The sequence below is a fragment of the Leuciscus leuciscus genome (assembly GCF_965113295.1).
Source record: "Leuciscus leuciscus genome assembly, chromosome: 18".
NCBI classification, from domain to species: domain Eukaryota; kingdom Metazoa; phylum Chordata; class Actinopteri; order Cypriniformes; family Leuciscidae; genus Leuciscus; species Leuciscus leuciscus.
The window spans coordinates 6164200-6182805 of record NC_138742.1 but is presented as its reverse complement, the minus strand read 5'-3'; the positions used below and the strand labels follow the sequence as shown (position 1 = coordinate 6182805).

At 37.5% G+C, this 18606-nt stretch overlaps 1 long non-coding RNA gene across 1 annotated transcript; it reads right to left on the bottom strand.

Annotated features, from left to right (window-relative positions):
• Positions 1-13025: 13025 nt before the first annotated feature.
• LOC309481053 lies at positions 13026-15584 on the bottom strand. The gene is made up of 3 exons (XR_014199879.1): positions 15500-15584; positions 14589-14622; positions 13026-14340 (listed from the first exon to the last, which is right to left on the bottom strand). It is a non-coding gene; the product is annotated as an uncharacterized lncRNA (long non-coding RNA).
• Between the last annotated feature and the right edge of the window lie 3022 nt (positions 15585-18606).

The following is an 18606-nucleotide window of genomic DNA, read 5'->3' as shown; positions in this document are numbered from 1 at the left end:
GTGGTTGAAAACCAAGGGGTTTTCCCAGAGGGGGAACCTGTTCCTCATGATCAGGATTACGTACAGCCGATACAGCGGAAAGCCGATTCGACAGACGCCTCCCTCACGGACTGGGGCGCGGTCATGGATGGTAGGGCTCTGAGGAGCTTCCTCCCAGACCTCAGGGGTCACCATGCAGAAAGTGTGTGGTGGTCTCCTACTTGATTCATCAGGGGGTTCTGATGGTGCGTTCAAGTCCTCCTGGGAATTTCGTACGTACGAGGTGGGAAGTCGTGTTGACGACGTGAGGTGCGTTCAAGTCAGTTTCGTCGGAGCAAGATGGTGGTGTACCTTCTTTTAATGAATAACACGAAAATATAGCAAGTTTTGTTAACTCTGCTTATAGAAAATGAAGAACAAAGAATGCGCATCGGGTGTGTTTTTCTTTTTATGTTTTTAATTAACTTATGAGGCCAATGTAAATTAACTGTATCATTATATAATTAGTTAATTGTTATATTACAAGTAGGCTATATCATATTTTGTGCAGAGAGCTTACTTTGTTATAAATGAAAAAGCCTTACAATGTCACTGCTAAACCTGTAAGTGATAGGCTATATTTTACTATCACTTTGCTCAACTACAGACGTTGCATTCATTGATTCCGCCATGCTTCTCACTGACACGCCCCCAACTCGTACAGATCGGGGCTTAAAGAAAATCCCGAGCTCCCCACTGGTATTTACGACATTGTGGTGGCGTTCATGTGCATTCAACTCGTAAATACGATCTATACGAGATGACTTGAACGCACCATGAGATCCCATTGGGTATGGATGTCATGGTGTACAGGTGTGGCCGAGGCTATGCCTGTATGCTTTTCCCACAATCGCTCTGCTCCCAGGAGTTCTGGAGAGGGTCCGTCGAGACGGGATCAGCCTACTTCTACTAGCCCTGTACTGGCCGGCCTGAGTATGGTTTTCAGACATCATAGCAATCCTGGCAGGCCTGCTTTGGCAGATCCCTCTGAGGAAGGACCTGCTTTCACAGGCCGGGGGCTCAATATTCACCCTCGACCAGACCTGTGGAAGCTTTGGGCCTGGCCCCAGAGGGGACTCAGTACCTAGAGGCTGGCCTGTCGGTTGGAGTGGTTGAGACCATACTCAGTTCCAGAGCTCCTTCCACAAGGAGATTGTACGGCCTAAACTGGAATGTGTTTCCACTTGGTGTAGAGAGCGTGAGGTGGACCCAGTTAACTGCCCGGTTGGCTTCAGTGCTGGAGCTCTTCCAAGATTGCTTCTCGGCTGGTTTTACCCCGTCCACAAACAAGGTGTACGTGGCTGCCATTGCGGGTTTCCACGCTCCTCTGGGTTAAAGGGTTACAGTCGTAACCCGAGACGTTTTCTTCCATATTGATTATTGGAATGCTTTGCTTGCAGGGCTCTCGAAAACTACTCCACATTAATTGCAATATGTCCAAAATTCAGCTTCTATCCTGACAGGGACCAGGACTAGAGAGCACATAAGTCCAATTTTAGAATCCCTACACTGGCTCCCTGTTAGGGTTCATATAGATTTTAAAATTATTATGCTTACTTATAAGGCCTTGCATGGCTCACCCATTATCTATCTGAGCTTTAAACTGTTTACACTCCAAGCAAGGTGTGATCTTCACTCCTCTGATTCTGGCCTTCTGACTGTTCCCTCAACTCACTTGCGCTCTATGGGTGACCAGGCTTTTTTTCCCTTACTCCAAAACTCTGGAACTCTCTTACATATGAGGGTTACACTTTATTTTACATTTACATTTTTACATTTATCTGACGCTTTTATCCAAAGCGACTTACAATTGCTATATATGTCAGAGGTCGCACGCCTCTGGAGCAACTAGGGGTTAAGTGTCTTGCTCAGGGACACATTGGTGTCTCACAGTGGATTCGAACCCGGGTCTCTCACACCAAAGGCATGTGTCTTATCCATTGCGCCGGTGGTGGTGGCGCAATTTTAAGTTGTCATTGTTACCGTGTAATTATATATTTAAGTACTGAGTAATATTAAGCAACTACATGTACTTACTATAGGGTTAGAACTTGAGGGTTAGTTACATGCAATTATGCATAATTTATTGTTAGTACAATGGTAAGTACATGTAACGTCCTGGTTGCATGTAACGTCCTGAAGGAGGGAACGGAGGACGTAGTCGACGTCGACTGAATGGGGATCACGCTTAGGGAGCCTGTCTTCTTCGTACTACTACTTAATCAAGCCACGCTTTAAGCGATAACATTCTCCGCCCCGCAGTGGGGGTATAAACACGGAAGTGGACGCACACACCAGTTGCTTTTTCACAGAGGAGCCGAGCGGCCCCCGGAGTCAGTGGTGGTTCAGCAATACTGGCGAGGGGACTACGTCCTCCGTTCCCTCCTTCAGGGAACGGTGGGTTGCATACGCAACCAGGACGTTCTCTTTCAGTTGAGAACGTCAGACGTAGTCGACGTCGACTGAATGGGGATCTATTGAAAACGGCACTAGTTCTGCCACCTTCCATTGCCTAGACAGAAGCCTCCTGACCAATCCTGTGGTAGCTACCTGAACCTCCGCGTCCATTTTTAGGACCGGCCTAGAATCCCTCCAGGGGTCTGAGCGTGGGTGCCATCATGCCCCATCCCTGAGAATGTATTCAGGGGAAAGTCAGGAAGGTCTGATCACAGGCTGAGGGTTTGGCGGCAGGCCGGGGTGATTTGTTGTCACACAGGGCGTGCCGCTCTGCCACGGTCAACTCGGGACTCGACCATGAAGCCAGTGCTGAAGCGGTCTTCATATGGAGGAAGCCATACGGCTGCGTCTGCCATATGCCCCAGGAGCCTCTGAAAGTTCTTTCAGTGGGACCCTTTCTCATTTCTGTTTAGCACCGACCGGACACACTCTCTTCTTGAAGAGGCGTGTTGGACCGAGTCCACCTCCATACCGGAAAAAGAGATCCTCAGCCCGTGGGCGAGAATACTCTCTCCCAGTTGACCTGAAGACCCAACTGGCTATGGAGCACTCGAAGGGTAGGACTCTGTTCTGATACTTCGAACCCTCAAACGCAACACCCAGGATGGCCTGTGGTGCGAAAGGTTAGAGATCTGAAATACATGTCGTTCAGGTCAAACGCTGCAGACCAGGCTTGGGGACGGGGCATTATGAAAAATGCCTCTCTGTGTTAGCCACTTGGATGGAGACTTTCGAGAAAGGGCCTGTTTCAAGAGACACAGGTCCAAGATGGTCACGACCCACCACATACTAGGTACCATGAAAAAATGAGTTTATAAAAACTGGCCTTCATATCGGTTGGAGGAAGCGGCTATATCGCGTGCTTGACCTGTAAGACAGCGACATGCGCACCCAAGACAGGAGCACTACTCAACACTAGGTGTGATGAATATCACTGAGCTTCAGGAGCATATCTGCTCAGCACCTGAGTGTGATGACTATCACTGAACTTAAGCGGGCGCTGAGCGATAATCGCATAGCCGAGTCTGGTGGTCACAGACTGGTCCGGACCGGTTGGGAAGCTTTTTCTGCTTCTACGAACCAGGCCCGGGCCCAGAAGACCACAGACGTACCCGAGGTGGGGCAGCGAAGTGGAGGACAGGGATGTGAGTGTGCAGTGCAACACTTACCTGTCTCCACTGGGCGGCAGGGGATGCGTTAGAAGGCGGATGACCGACTCCTCGAACCGCACCAAGCTGCCGGCTGGCGAACAAGAGAGGGATGAGGGGTGCAAGGCTGTTCTACAGGTAAATGATCGACTTCGTCTGACGTTCTCGACTGAAAGGGAACATATGTAACAAGGACAATGTAAATTAAAGTGTTACCCATTTGAGATTAGACATGCTGAATCTTTTAGTGCTTATAACTCACTTTTTTTTATTGCGATTTTGCGATTTTGTAGTGTAAAAATATATTGTATTTTGAATATTGAATGCTAAAGGGACATTGTGTAGGAATTTCTCCCATCTAGCGGTGAAATTGTATTTTGCATTCAAACAAATAGTGCTCTCCAGCGCCTCGCTTTTTCAAATGCGTGTTGCATCTACGGTAGCCGTTATGTACCAAAAATCTATGACAGGATGACTTATAATAGCACTTCATCGAGTTTTCCTTCGGGTGAACTGGTTTGTTATTTCAAACAAACTGCAACTTGACACAACGAACAAACGAATGTTACAGTTTTGAACAAACAAAACTTACAACCTTGTTTTTAGGGCCTTCTCTACTTTACTCAATAGCTGCTATTCATCAAAGAGCCTGTTTAACTTTTAACTATAAATGTTCTACTGTCTATATAATAAAGTACACAACCAAGCAATGAAAAAAAGCTTGTAATTAAGACCGTAACATTGACTTACCTGTCGAGAAGAAAGCAGGCAACTTCAGCATCTCTTTTGAAAGCTTTCTCCTGCATTAGCTCTTTCCCCCTGGGAAAAGCTATCCCGACATTAACCCTTGTTTTTTGTAATCTCCGGTCACGTTTCCTTTTACGGTCTATTTTGGACTTTTTCGACGATGAGGACTCCTTATCCTGCGACTCAGCATTTGTATGGTCCTCCATTATAAATAACCGTGCAGTGCATCCTTTTAAACTTGCCAGTGCAGTGACAAGCGCCTCTCACTGCTCTGCTCCTCCGCTTCTGCTGGTTTCAGTCACGTGATGCTGGCTCTGAACGAAAACGCGTTGTGGAAACGTGTTGGCCTAGTACTTTTTGTCCCTCTCTGCTATTATAGTTTTTCAAGATGGCGGAACTACATGGAAGCCTCCGTGGACCTACCTGTCCCATGCATATAAAGATAATAAATTCTTCGTTTACGAGGATAAGTCAGATAATTAGCAGAGGTATTTGTATACCATTGAGGACATATTTATGAATAAAAATATTGATTTTAGATAATAAAATACCTAAAAACCTACACATTGTCCCTTTAAACATACTGCTAGTTTATTGTTTTGATGTTTTTATCTCTCTTGTTATTTATGCATTTACTATTTTACTTAAAGGGTCATGAAACCCTAAACCAAATTTTCTGAGATTTTAACAGAGGTATGTGTGTTGAACACCATTGAAGACAATGCTAGCATCTGTTAGATTTAATAGTAGGTGGAAAATGGTTAAATTTTAGTTTTTTTCTGCTATTTTCATCTTCCGGGTTTAAAATCTTCATCGTGTCCACGTCACAGGCAGTGACGTGGCAGAGCACTATAGTACTTTGATGACTCATCGGTGTCTCATAATTATTCATGTACTGAGTTTTCTTATCCAATGAGAATACACGTGCTCTTAATTATTCATGACACCACGTGGAACTTTCCAGTGACAGACATGTCAAACTGTGATATCGCGTAGTAGATGAGAGAGGCAATGATGGGACGCGCGTTTGTTTTCGTGGTGCAAAAGTTCCAGTGCATCTTTCCCCGCGATGCTGCCCTGGCTAGACTCCGGCTGCGGGCGGTTGGTTGGCCATCAACCACGGACACATCTAAACTATGTATGTGTAGCAACCATTCAACTGGAGAATGGTGGACTTCGGCCTTGTACACCAATGCAGATTGCGTCTTGCGAGTGATGCGGTCCCGAGGACTTTTCTATCGCTTCAGAGGTGTGTGTGTGTGTGTGTGTGTGTGTGTGTGTGTGTGTGTGCGCGTGTGTGTGTGTGTGTCTAAAATGTAACCCTGACCGTTTTACATGCTTTTTGTTAATTAATCACTCGTTATTAAAATGTAGATATTTCGATAATACCTCAATTGTATGGACCGTATGCTTAGTTTGTGCAAATTTCTATGTCACTGTCCATCTTTATTATGTGGGTTTAGGGGGCGCGTAGATCTAGGCTATGTACGGAACGTTTTTTTTGTTGTTGTTAAGCGGAAAATGTATTACTTTCAAATATATGCATTTATAGTGTGTATATAAACAAATATTTATTTTATGATGACATAATTATACATATACATGTACATTTATATGTTTTAAATATAATTATGATTACTGTAGGCTAATATATGTAGCAGGGCATTCAGTTACTTTTGAAAGGACACAAATAAGGTGTCCGTGTATTTCATTAGACTTTAACTTTGCCAGCTATAAAACAAATCTAGCATTTCCTCACGTTCTACCACTGGTTTTTAGTGACAGTCGATATGCATGGGCCATTGGCGATGACAGTTCCCCCCCTCCCTCCTGCCGTGCCATACCACACCCACTCCCTCCCTTCTTCTCACAGCCATCCACGCCCATTTAAGTTGCATTTTTCAAAAAGATTGTGAGCTAGACTTGAGCTGAAAGAGGGGGGTTTCATGACCCTTTAACATTGTATCCTTTTCTGTGTAAAGCGCTTTGAGAAGTAACATTTAAAGGCGCTATATAAAATAAAGTTTATTATAATTATTAATGATAAATGATTTTGTCTCATTATAACAGCAGAAACAACTAAAAATTCTCATCAAATAGTTGACGGTAGCCATTGACTTCCATAGTAGGAAAAAAAAATACTATGGAAGCCAATGGCTAAATTTCGGATAACCAAAATTTTTCCAAATATCTTATTTTGTGTTCAACAGAAGAATGAAGCTCATACATGTTTGGAACAACATGAGGGTTAGTAAATGATGACAGAATTTTCATTCATTGTGTGAACTATCCCTTTAAGGGTGTAGGGTGCGATTTCTTAACTGTTGACGTGCGTCTTTGAGTGATTGGCATCCTCATGTTAGGGAACTCATTTTCACACACCTGTCGGACTCTGATGTATGATTACATGATGTGTCCCGTGTAAATGACCTGATGGATTGTGTCTAAACAACAGATGCCTTCTCTTATCAGTTATTGCATTCGATCGTAATTCACTTGCATGTAGCTCTCCAGTGAAGAGTTGTACTATAAAGTTTTTACTACTGGTTTTGAAAGGCAAGGGTTGATCTTTCTTGTGCTGAACTAGTTTATATATTTTCTTTCTTCTGTAGGGTGTTGTTCTAGGCGGGGACCGTTTTTGCTGTTCAGATAATCATTTCCATTTCCAGATGTACAGGCATAGCAACACCAGTCTCCAAGCACCACAACACTGCACACGTCTAATGATGTATTGCAGCACTGTACAAAAATGCACCAAAATCCCCTATATTTTGAACCTGTTTTGTGTTTTAAAAATAATGTCACTTGTCATATACATCATACAGTATATATTAACAGTACAAACTCATATTTTTGCGTATGCAATAATGGGTAATTTGTTTATTGGACAGAGATGCTTAGAGATGAGAAAACAAACAGCTCATCTGACCAAAAACTCATTCAGACCGCAGCTGAATCTCTGCTTTGTGTTTCCCAGATGTGTCTCATATCACTCATCCATGTGTTTGCTCATTCAAGTTTTGCAGTTTCAAGTGGATCTTCATTTTAACTGCTTGAAATGTGGAGTGGATTTTATGCCCACAGCAGTGGAAACTATAACCTGTAGAAAAAGGTGAATTGATTGTAATTATAATATTATATACAGTGACATCTTTTTAAAATTAGAAATAATAATAATAATAACAAGACTATTTATATTTCTATTTTTATATTAATTTATATTAAACACAGACACACACACACATTTATATATATATATATATATATATATATATATATGACCCTGGACCACAAAACCAGTAATTTTTTTTTAAATTGAGATTTATACACCATCTGAAAGCTGAATACATAATCTTTCCATTGATGTATGGTTTGTTAGGATAGGACAATATTTGGCCGAGATACAACTATTTGAAAATCTGGAATCTGAGGGTACAGAAAAATCGAAATATTGAGAAAATCGCCTTTAAAGTTGTCCATTTCTATTGGCGATAGTGCTGCATCCATTCACAAAAATAAATGTTTTATATATTTAAGGTGGGAAATTTACAAAATATTTTCATGGAACATGATCTTTATTTAATATCCTAATGATTTTTGGCATAAAAGAAAAATCTATAATTTTGACCCATACAATGTTTTGTTGGCTATTGCCACAAATATACCCGTGCGACATGTGACTGGTTTTGTGATCCAGGGTCACACATATATATATATATATATATATATATATATATATATATATATAATGGATATGACAATGTTGATATGTTTGGTCTTGGTAGAATAGATCTACTGTTGCTGCTGTTATTGCTGCTGTACAATACAGCATACATTAATTACCCATAGCACATCTATAGAGGTGGAGCTGGGGAAGGTGAGGGTTCCTGAAAGCACGCTGCAAACATTTTACGTCTGTGTATATTGTGTAGACATTTGTGGTTAAAAAGTATATAAATGTTTATTTATTTTTTAGAAAATGGCTGATGGTTTGGCTAGGTAAGACCCTTGTTCCTCGGCTGGGATCGTGTCGAGATTTTGCAAGAAACTGCAATTTAGACCTTCAAACCATTGGACCCCATTGAAGTCCACTATATGGAGAAAAACCCTTGAATGTTTTCCTCAAAAACCTTAATTTCTTTTCGACTGAAGAAAGACATACATGAACATCTTGGATGACGTGGGGAGAGTCAATTATAAGGACATTTTAATTCTGAAGTGAACTAATCCTTTAATTAAACACACCTGATCCAGCTCATCAAGTCCTTCAGGCTTCTCTGAAAATTACAGGTACGGGTTGAAACTAAACCCTGTCGGGCTGCGGTTCTCCAGGAGTTTTGCACCCCTGATTTATGGTTTCTAGAGCTGATAGGGTCATTTGTTCAGCTGAGGGATGGAAGCGTCATTATGATTGCATCATCCATGACTTCAGGGCCTAAAACCAAATTTTTGCCACACCTGCCAATGACCGATGACTTAAGGAAATTAACCGGCCATAAATATTTTTTTACCAGCCATGAAACTGTTTTTGCAAAAATGCAGTTATGACACCAAACCTTTAGATACCACTGAAGATTAAAAATTTCACAAATTCACAATAGCTGCTATTAGGGCAGTATACATACAATATGACCCTGGGAATGAGTTAACATTTGCTATATGCTATTGAAATACATAACTTGAAAACTAGAGCCAATCAGTAGTTTTAGGCATAGTTTTCATTCTCAGTGACCCAGAATTAATAAAGTTTGACCACATTTATTTCAGAAGCATTTTGGCTGCAGACCCGTGTTATTTGTGAATGTGTAACGTAATGACAGCAATACTAAATCAGCGATTTAAAAAAACAAACAAATACAAACTGTTCACGCATATCAAATGAACCGAATTTAATTTGTAATATTAGTAAAGCAAAAAGTGCAATATTGCTTGTCTAAACAGAGATTCTGTCATTTTTTTAAATGAAGAAAAACAAATTATCCTTTAAACACACACACACACACACACACACACACAGTATATACGTTTTTTTTTTTCAAGCTAGAAACAGAATCGGCCATACAGTAGCTTTATGTGATTTGTTTTGAACTGAACATGTCAAGATGTCTTTAAAAGAAAGTGATTCACATGGGTGGAGAGCACTTTACCCAGCATCCTTCACTCATGAGAAATCACAAATAACATTAGGTGATGTCCTTCACTAATGTACATTTCATGTCAGATGGCTTCAGGTCATTGCCTGCTATTAACAATGTCTGTAACATTATTTAACATATATTCTAGTGTTTCGATATTCAAATGATGTTACAGGGCTGTTGCTTAGAAGTGCAGTTGGGATTGTTATTGTGAATATGGGACCGTTCTGGTCGCCGCTCACCCTGCCTTTGCTTTAAGTGTAGAAACATGGGTGAGCAGTTCCAGATGTGGTGGGAGGGGAGAATCGGGAGAAGGATGTCTCTCTAGGGAACCTTGATTTCTCCAGCTGCCCGTCCCGTCCTGATGTCACCACTTAAAAAACACAGAATGTTCTGACCAAGATCTGAATTGGTAAAAGAATCTGATCAAAACAAGTTCATTATGATTTAATGTCTGGGTTGGAGTGCAACAGTCGCGCTCCAGAAGTAAAAGCTCCATAGGGAATATTATTTTTAACAGTAACTTATAAACCTTTTAAAGACAGGCCTACTGTGAGCTATATTTGCTTCAGTTTGCTTCGCATTATTTCAACTTTTTGCAATGAACTTAAAATATATAGTTTTTTACATTTATATAATCATCATTTAAAAAAAGTAGTTTTTATTTTTCTTCTGTTTGCAATGCTTCATGGGATTGTAGTTCTTTCCCTCACTAAACCCATTAAGTACACAGTCTTTACCCTTTGTATTTTTGTCTGATTTTCAAAAACTTTTTTGCTTCAAATCAAAGTTTAGTGTTGTGATTATCCTCATAGCTGGTTGGCTTGGTCCATGGCTAATGGGAGAAATGAATGGGGAAAAAAAATACTTGTTGCAATCTATCCACCTTCTTCCTACGCCCCATGATGCTTTGTGTGAATTGTGGGAGTAACTTCTGTTTAAGTGATGATTCAAAGTAATTTCTGTCATTGTGACAGACAACGGATATTGTATTTACCTGCTTTAGAACCATTCCAGTAAACAGTGTTAATAGGGATTAGAAGTGAAAAGGGGAGACAATTAAATTTGAAAGCATGATTTGATTACAGTAATCTTTGTTTCAGTCACCAAACCCAATGTGCCACCCGTAAACTAAAACGCAATAGGCTCGTTAGGAAAAAGGTGGATAAACCTGAAATGTTTTTTTACTTGTTAAAAATGTAAATACTGTTTCTAGAATTCACACTGAAGCCCTAATATATTCCAATATTTTAAATGCATTTTGCCTTGTAATTTGGAATATATATATATATATATATATACAGTATATATATATATATATATATATATATATATGTGTGTGTGTGTGTGTGTGTGTGTGTGTGTGTGTGTGTGTGTGTGTGTACTCGTCTACCTATCTAAGTGGTGTCGTTACACACTCACCAACAGGGGACCGCCGAGCCAAGTGGGGACATTTTTCAAGTCCCCTGTTGGTCATGCTTTAAAACATGTTAAAATCAGCTTAAAAACGCTCTGGTGAATTTTTTACATTTTTGACCAAGTGGGGACTTACATGTGTGTGTGTGTTTAAGTCCTTACTCAGCAGCGCTCCTGTAGGCTGGAGCAGGAACTCGATGGCCCATTAACACACGTCGTTCACACTTCTCTATTGTTTGAATGGCTTGCTGTCCTAGAGAGGCTCTGAGACTGTAGAGCTGCTGTTTAACTGCTTAGTTCAGGAACACTTTATAATAACTTCACGCTATTAATCATTAGTTAAGCATTAGTTAACAGTTAATTCATTTATAAAGCATTAATAGACATTAATAAGCAGTTTATAAATACAGCTATAAATGCTTTATTCTTGTTTTAAAAGCATATCTATAATGTGTTTAATAATTGTATTTTCATACTTTATTAATGATCAATTTATCATTTCTAAATGAAGTATTGCATTATTTACAAACCAGTTGTTTAGGAGTTGTCAGTGGTTCATAAGATCACTTAGAAAGTGTAAGTAAATGATTAATAAACTATTTCAATGTACCTTCATACATCTTATTATTCAGACATATAGTAATAGTTACTTAGTGTGTTAATAAATGGTTTATTAACATGTATTTCTACTGTAATTCATGATTAATTCAGGTAGTTATAAAGCATTTAGTAGCGGTCAGTTCACTATTTTTGTGAGCTCATCTAAAGTGAGGACTAGTTATGCCTTGTAAAGCATTTATAAAGGAGATTTAAAGGCTCAGTTAAATATCTGTATGTTCTGTATCGCTGTGTTGTGTTTGTTTCCTTTTTCTGTTTAGAAGATCAGTGAGCCTTTAAATCTCCTTTATAAATGCTTTACAAGGCATAACTAGTCCTCACTTTAGATGAGCTCACAAAAATAACTACCGGAATTTACTACATTTACTTCCACTTAAGTGATCTTATGAATCACTGACAACACCTAAACAACTGCTTTCTTTGTAAATAATGCTACTGTATACTTCATTTAGAAATTATAAATTGATCATTAATAAAGTATGAAAACACAATTATTAAACACATTAAAGATATGCTTCTAAATAAAGAATAAATAGAGTATTTATACAAGAATAAAGCATTTATAGCTTTATCTATAAACTGCTTATTAATGTCTATGCTTTATAAATTACAAATTAACTGTTTATTAATGCTTAACTAATGATTAATAGCGTGCAGTTATTATAAAGTGTTACTGAACTGTCAAGTATTTTCAAACATGCATATATATATATATATATGCAACAGTTCAAAACCATATCATTCATGAAAATGATTCATAATATTATTTTTCTTATTTAACACTCTCTCTTCATAGATACTTTCTATGGTTGGTTATGTAATCCCTAACAATTTACTTGCCATTGTTATTTGCCATTGCACACACACACACACACACACACACACACACACACACACACACACACACACACATGTCTATATTACTAACAGAGCACTATCGCTCTATACTGGCCAAAAGGGGACTCTCTGACCGATGTCTACCTATCCAACAGGGGACTCCCATCAAGGTTATTGTAGTCTGGCATTTTTAAATTAGTTTTATTTTAATATCATTTTCAAATTTCCAATAAATTTCAGTTAGTGTAATGTTTGCAGTTTACAGTTAACTCTTGTGAAAACCTCTTAATAATAAAAATAAAATAATAGTTTGAGGATGAACAAAGAACCAAACATATGCAACTAAAAAGTACAAATTATTAATTCATACTCATTCATATTAAAAATTCAATCTTGTTAAACATGGTGTATAAGAAAAGGGGAAAAAAATATGCGTATGATTATTATGATTATTCTTTAAGGTTGTTTCTATGATTAATCCTTTCAAACATTATTCTTGTATTGATACATTTATGCTTTTTGTCTATTGCATTGTTTAAAATCATATACTCATAGTTATACTCATATTCAAATGTTCTATTCAGACCAGATATTTAGTACAGGCCTACTTCTACTCTGACAAATGTAGCCTACACTGTAAAAAAAAAAACCGTGAAAAAACGGTATTATTCCGGCAGCTGGGGCGCCAGAAAATTACCGTAAAATAACGGCAAAAAACAATCTCGTTAAAATACAGTAATTTTCCATAATTAAATAACAGATTATATCTTTAATATTACATAAAATCTTATGTAATTATTGGGATTTTTAACGTTTAAAAAAAGTCATATACACCTTTAAAACAATTAAATACTGTAAATTTAAGGTTTTATACAATTATTTTATATAATAATGCTGTCTATCTACAGTAATTTTCTTTTAATATAGTTTTTCTGTGTAAAATAACAATGAAATTATGTATAAAAAATGCACACAAGTACATAAATTCAAATACAAATGTTTGTAAATTTACAGTTTTTATTTTTATTTGTACCGATCCAATTTCACAACATCTCTAATTAAGTTCTTAATAATAGCAAATGTACAGTCAATTTCTTTTAAATTAACTAAATGTATGAGTACAGAATACCTGCATATTTACAGTATTAGTAATTGAACAAACACTAAACATCAAGATAAGTGATTGATAGGAAATAGATGCTTAGTATATAATTTAGAACATGTAAATATATCCACAATAAAAAGCAATTACCGTATACCTTTACAGTGTAACTTATTTTAACATTTACAATTACATTTTATCCAAAGTGACTAACCAATTAAGATAATAATTAAAGATAATAAAAAGCAACAAGTGCAGTGACAAGTCCCAGTTAGTCGCACAGTACACATAGCAAGGTTTTTTTTTTTACAAAGATATAGTATTATTGGGTGAAGTGTTTATGAAAAAGATGGATCTTTAGCAGTTTCTTGAAAATGTGTTGAGTTGCGCCGGTCATTCCACCACCAGGAAACAGTCCAGGTAAATGTCAGTGAAAGTGGTTTTGTGTCTCTTTGGGATGATGGCACCACAAGGCGCCGTTCACTTGCAGAACACATGCTTCTGGAGGACACATAGATCTGAAGCAGTGAGTTTAGGCATAGGGCTACCTTTAAAGACAACTCTTGCTGCAGCATCTGGATCAGTTGCAGAGGTTTGACTGATACTGGAAGAGCTGCCAGGAGAGCATTACAATAGCCCAGTCTGGATAGAACAAGAGAGTTGTGTAGCTCCGATAGGAAGGGCCTGATCCTCCTAATGATAAGGCAAATCAGCAGGATCACAGCAAGTATGTTTTGGCTGAATGTTGAACCATAAGCAGTTCTGTCTTGGCAAGGCTGATTTGAAGGTGAAGGTCATTCATCCAGCAAGAATTTTCCATCAGGTAGGCTGAGATGCGAGCAGCAACCGTCAGATCATCTGGCTGGATTAAAAGGTAGAGATATGTGTCATTAAGATATTAGTGATAGGAAAAGTCATGTTTCTAAATGACAGAGCCTATAAAAAAAAAGAAAGAAAGATGGGTGGAATCTAACACAATCGTAATCTTGCTGTAGCAAATCCAAACCTTGTGCATACTTTTAGTGCAATCATATGGAATCAGAAGACTGTTATGAACATATGGAATCAGAACCATTATGATTTTTATGTTTTAATGAATTCTTCCCATACCTTGTTTGCCATGATCATCTGCTTTCCACGTGACCTGAAATCACACACACACACACACACACACACACACACACACACACAAGTTATTTTAAAACTCAGTATTAGATTTACACATGTCAGAATATGTTCCATTGGGACAATGCAAAAACTCAACTGACTATGATCTTGAAGCTGAGCTGGAAAGGCCAGCAGTAATATTTTGAGCTGCCATGTGATTTTAGCTAAGTTACATTTATAGAAAGTAACATTAAATGAATATGATTTACTGTGACCTAGACCTAGATACACCTAGGGGTTCATCATGTTGTATTCATATTCTAGTCTTCCTGTTCTAGGCTTTCCTGTATCATCAACAAGTACGTTAAGTTACAGACAGTATTTCTTAATAAAGTTAGTCATGTTAACTATTACGATATAAACAAAAGAAACACAGTAGGCCTATTTTTAGTAAAACTGTGGCTATTACAATGGTAAAAAAATCAGCTAAAAACGTGTTTACTACAATTTTACTATAATAAAATAAAGTAAAAAAAAAATGTTTACAAAAAAAAAAAAAAAAAAAATTGAAAAATAACGTTTTCAGCTTCCAGACATGGTTTCAAAATGTCCCGCCATTTAAGAGATTGGTTTAATGTTACTGACTATCATAACGAAGATTTTATACACAATTATGGACTTTAATATGAATAACAAGTCTACTAAAGATTGTTTTAGGTCTATAAGTTAACAAGTAAGTTAGAGTGGGTTCAACTGATCTTTCTTAACACAGATCGATAATTGAAAAGACCCATGCTGCATTACAGTTATGACTGAACATAATTTAAGAATGCTAACGTTAGCATGGAAACAGTCTAACCACTTAACACAAATGTAATATAAAATATCATTTACATGTAGTATTAGACTCTTACCTCAGCCGTTGATCGGTCGGGATGAGGTCTGCTGTGACGAACCAGGCTCACTGAAAAAGGGCGCGTTATTTCCGGACTGACTGACACAGACTACAACTAATATGTGTTCAGCAGCGCTCCTGCTCACGGCTGCTTCTGTCCAATACGATTATAGCTCTGAATTCAAATCTCCCGCTTGCCCTTGACACAGATCGACGACAGAGACAGATTTGTAGCTAACCGTTGTGGGCTGGGCGGGACTAAGCAACGAAACGTAATGGCGGATAATTTGAATCTGCGCGCGGCCGCGCGCGCGGGCACACACACACACATTCAAACGCACACAAAGCCACGCAATGTGCAGCAACGCAGATTTGGAAAAACGATTCATAAAAGACATAAAATATAGGCCTAAATGAAATTTACGGGCAAATACAAATGATGATCAAAATGAACATCTATTTGCAAGACAAAATTAAAAGATTATAAATAATTAAATAGGCCTGCCTAATGTGTGGACAAATCTTAAAACTCACTTTAACCCCCACATGCTTAATAATCTTTAAGGAAAACATGTTAAGTGACTGCTGATTTCTGCAGTTATACCTTATTTTCTTTGTTTTCTAATTCCACAGAAATAATCTGTAAAATATTACTTAATTTTTTATGTAAAATTACACATAACCCTATAAAATTACAGATAATTTCCTTTAAAAAACGTTAAATTAATGTAAAACCACAATAAAAGCAATTACCTGTAAATTTAATAGTGGATCTTTAAATTACAACAAATATCTGTAAAATAACAGGTATTCACTGTATAATGACAAAACGGCAAAATTCTGTAAAAAATACAGACAGTTTCCTGTAAATTTACAGTTTTTTTTTACAGTGTACGTCTATTTCTGGGCTAGACATGCTATTTGTTTTTTCCGTGTTCTGCTCAGTGTGGTATTTAATCTAATATGTGTGGTTTAGTTTCACATGAGATGGTTATCTTACCTGGAATTAATGTACAGCTGTATTTGCATAAAGTCTAGTCATGATAGAAATATTTAATTGGCTATTTCTGTTTCTTAGGGCTGGTTAACACAGAATGCGGTTTTGCTTAAAAAAAAAGAAAAAAAAAAAGATGCAGCAGTGGAATGGGAAAAAAGTGCAAGGTCTCGAGACATCTGTCGTTAGTTTAGTTTAGTTTTAGTTTTTCATTTTTGTTGAAATTTCTATTTTATTTCAGTTTACGCAAATGTTTTTTGACCAATAGTTTTAGTCTTAGTTTCATTTTTTGTTTACGAAAAAAACCTTGACTCCCATAGCCTGCAATGGAACTGTGTGTGTGTGTATTTAAGTTCAGTAATTTCACTTAAATGGCAATGAAAAGTACCTATTTTTTCAGTTCCTTGCCACTGTTGCCTTTGGCTTGCTCAGTTGGGGATATTTTGGGGATATTTAATTTAATTTTATCAATCAATAAATTCCTCTTGAAACAAACTTTGTTGTATTATTTTAATTTAATACTGTGAAGCTGCTTTGATACAATCTGTATTGTGAAAAGCGCTATACAAATATACTTGACTTGACTTGACTATTAATTGCCATTTAAGTGAAATTACTGAACTTATAGAAGCTTGATAAAAATGACCATTCTAGGAGAAATTTTCAGATGGCACTTAGAGGCTTTTGCATCTGAACTCCTCATATATATATATTATGAGTTACAAAATGAAGACAGACTTCACTGCCAGTTCACTTCACTGTTCACACACACACAGTTCCATTGCAGGCTATGGGAGTCCCCTGTTCGATAGATAGAGATCGGTCAGAGTTGCAGATCCCCACTTGGCATGTTTTTTAAAAATAAAAATAAATGTATTTTTAAAGTTATATTATGAAAAAAGACCTTAAATGAAAATTTTGTATGTTTGTATGTTTCTTCAAAATGACCAGAAACACTAGTCCCCTCTTGGCCAGTGTAGAGTGATAGTCCCCTGTTAGTAATATAGACGCGTGTGTGTGTGCGTGCGTGTGTGTGTGTGTGTGTGTGTGTGTGTGTGTGTGTGTGTGTGTGTGTGTGTGTGTGTGTGTGTGTGTGTGTGTGTGTGTGTGTGTGTGTGTGTGTGTGTGTGTGTGTGTGTGTGTGTGTGTGTGTGTGTGTGTGTGTGTGTGTGTGTGTGTGTGTGTGTGTGTGTGAAAGAGAGAGAGAGAGAGAGAGAGAGAGAGAGAGAGAGATGTGTGTGTTAATTCCCAATATACACACACGCACACACACACACACACACACACACACACACACACACACACACACACACACACACAAAATAATCAGTAAAGGCATTTATGAAATTAATAAATATTACAAAAGTTATTTAAAAAGTTATATATCATAATACACTGCCATTCAAAAGTTTGGGGTAAGTAAGATTTTTAAAAAAGAAAAAAAGAAAGAAGTTAATTATTTTATTTAGCAAAGGCACATGATGAAGCTATAAGGCAAAGAGCATTTATGAAAGACAAAGGCATTTATGAAACTAATCAATATTACAAAAAGTTATATTTATAATAAGTGCTGTTCTTTTGAACTTTCTATTCATCAAAGAATCCTCAACATAAAATTTCTGTTTATTTAAAGAAACCAGTTTATTTAAATTGTAATAATATTTCACATTATATATATATATATATATATATATATGTGTGTGTGTGTGTGTGTGTGTGTGTGTGTGTGTGTGTGTGTGTGTGTGTGTGCGTGTGTGTGTGTATAATATTCCAAATTACAACAAGGTGAAATGTTTCTTGAGTTATTTTAAAATATTTATATTTTAGAACTATTATTATGTACTTGACAGTTACTTTTCAAATATTTTAAAGGTTAGGCAAATGTAGGTAAAAAAAATAGATAAAAAGTTACAAATTATTTGTAAAAAAAGTTTTAACATGCACCTACTTTGCAGCTAATGATCTCCACTGGAAATCTAATATTTTTAAACAATGATTTTGAACAATTTCCTGAGAAATTCTTCATGCCGCTGTTAATTGTGTACTTTCATTTCTTCTCCTCTAGATGTCTCTGTTGGACTAACAGACTAAAGGAAAAGGTCTCCAAACCGAGATCCTTCCCAGCAAGCAAG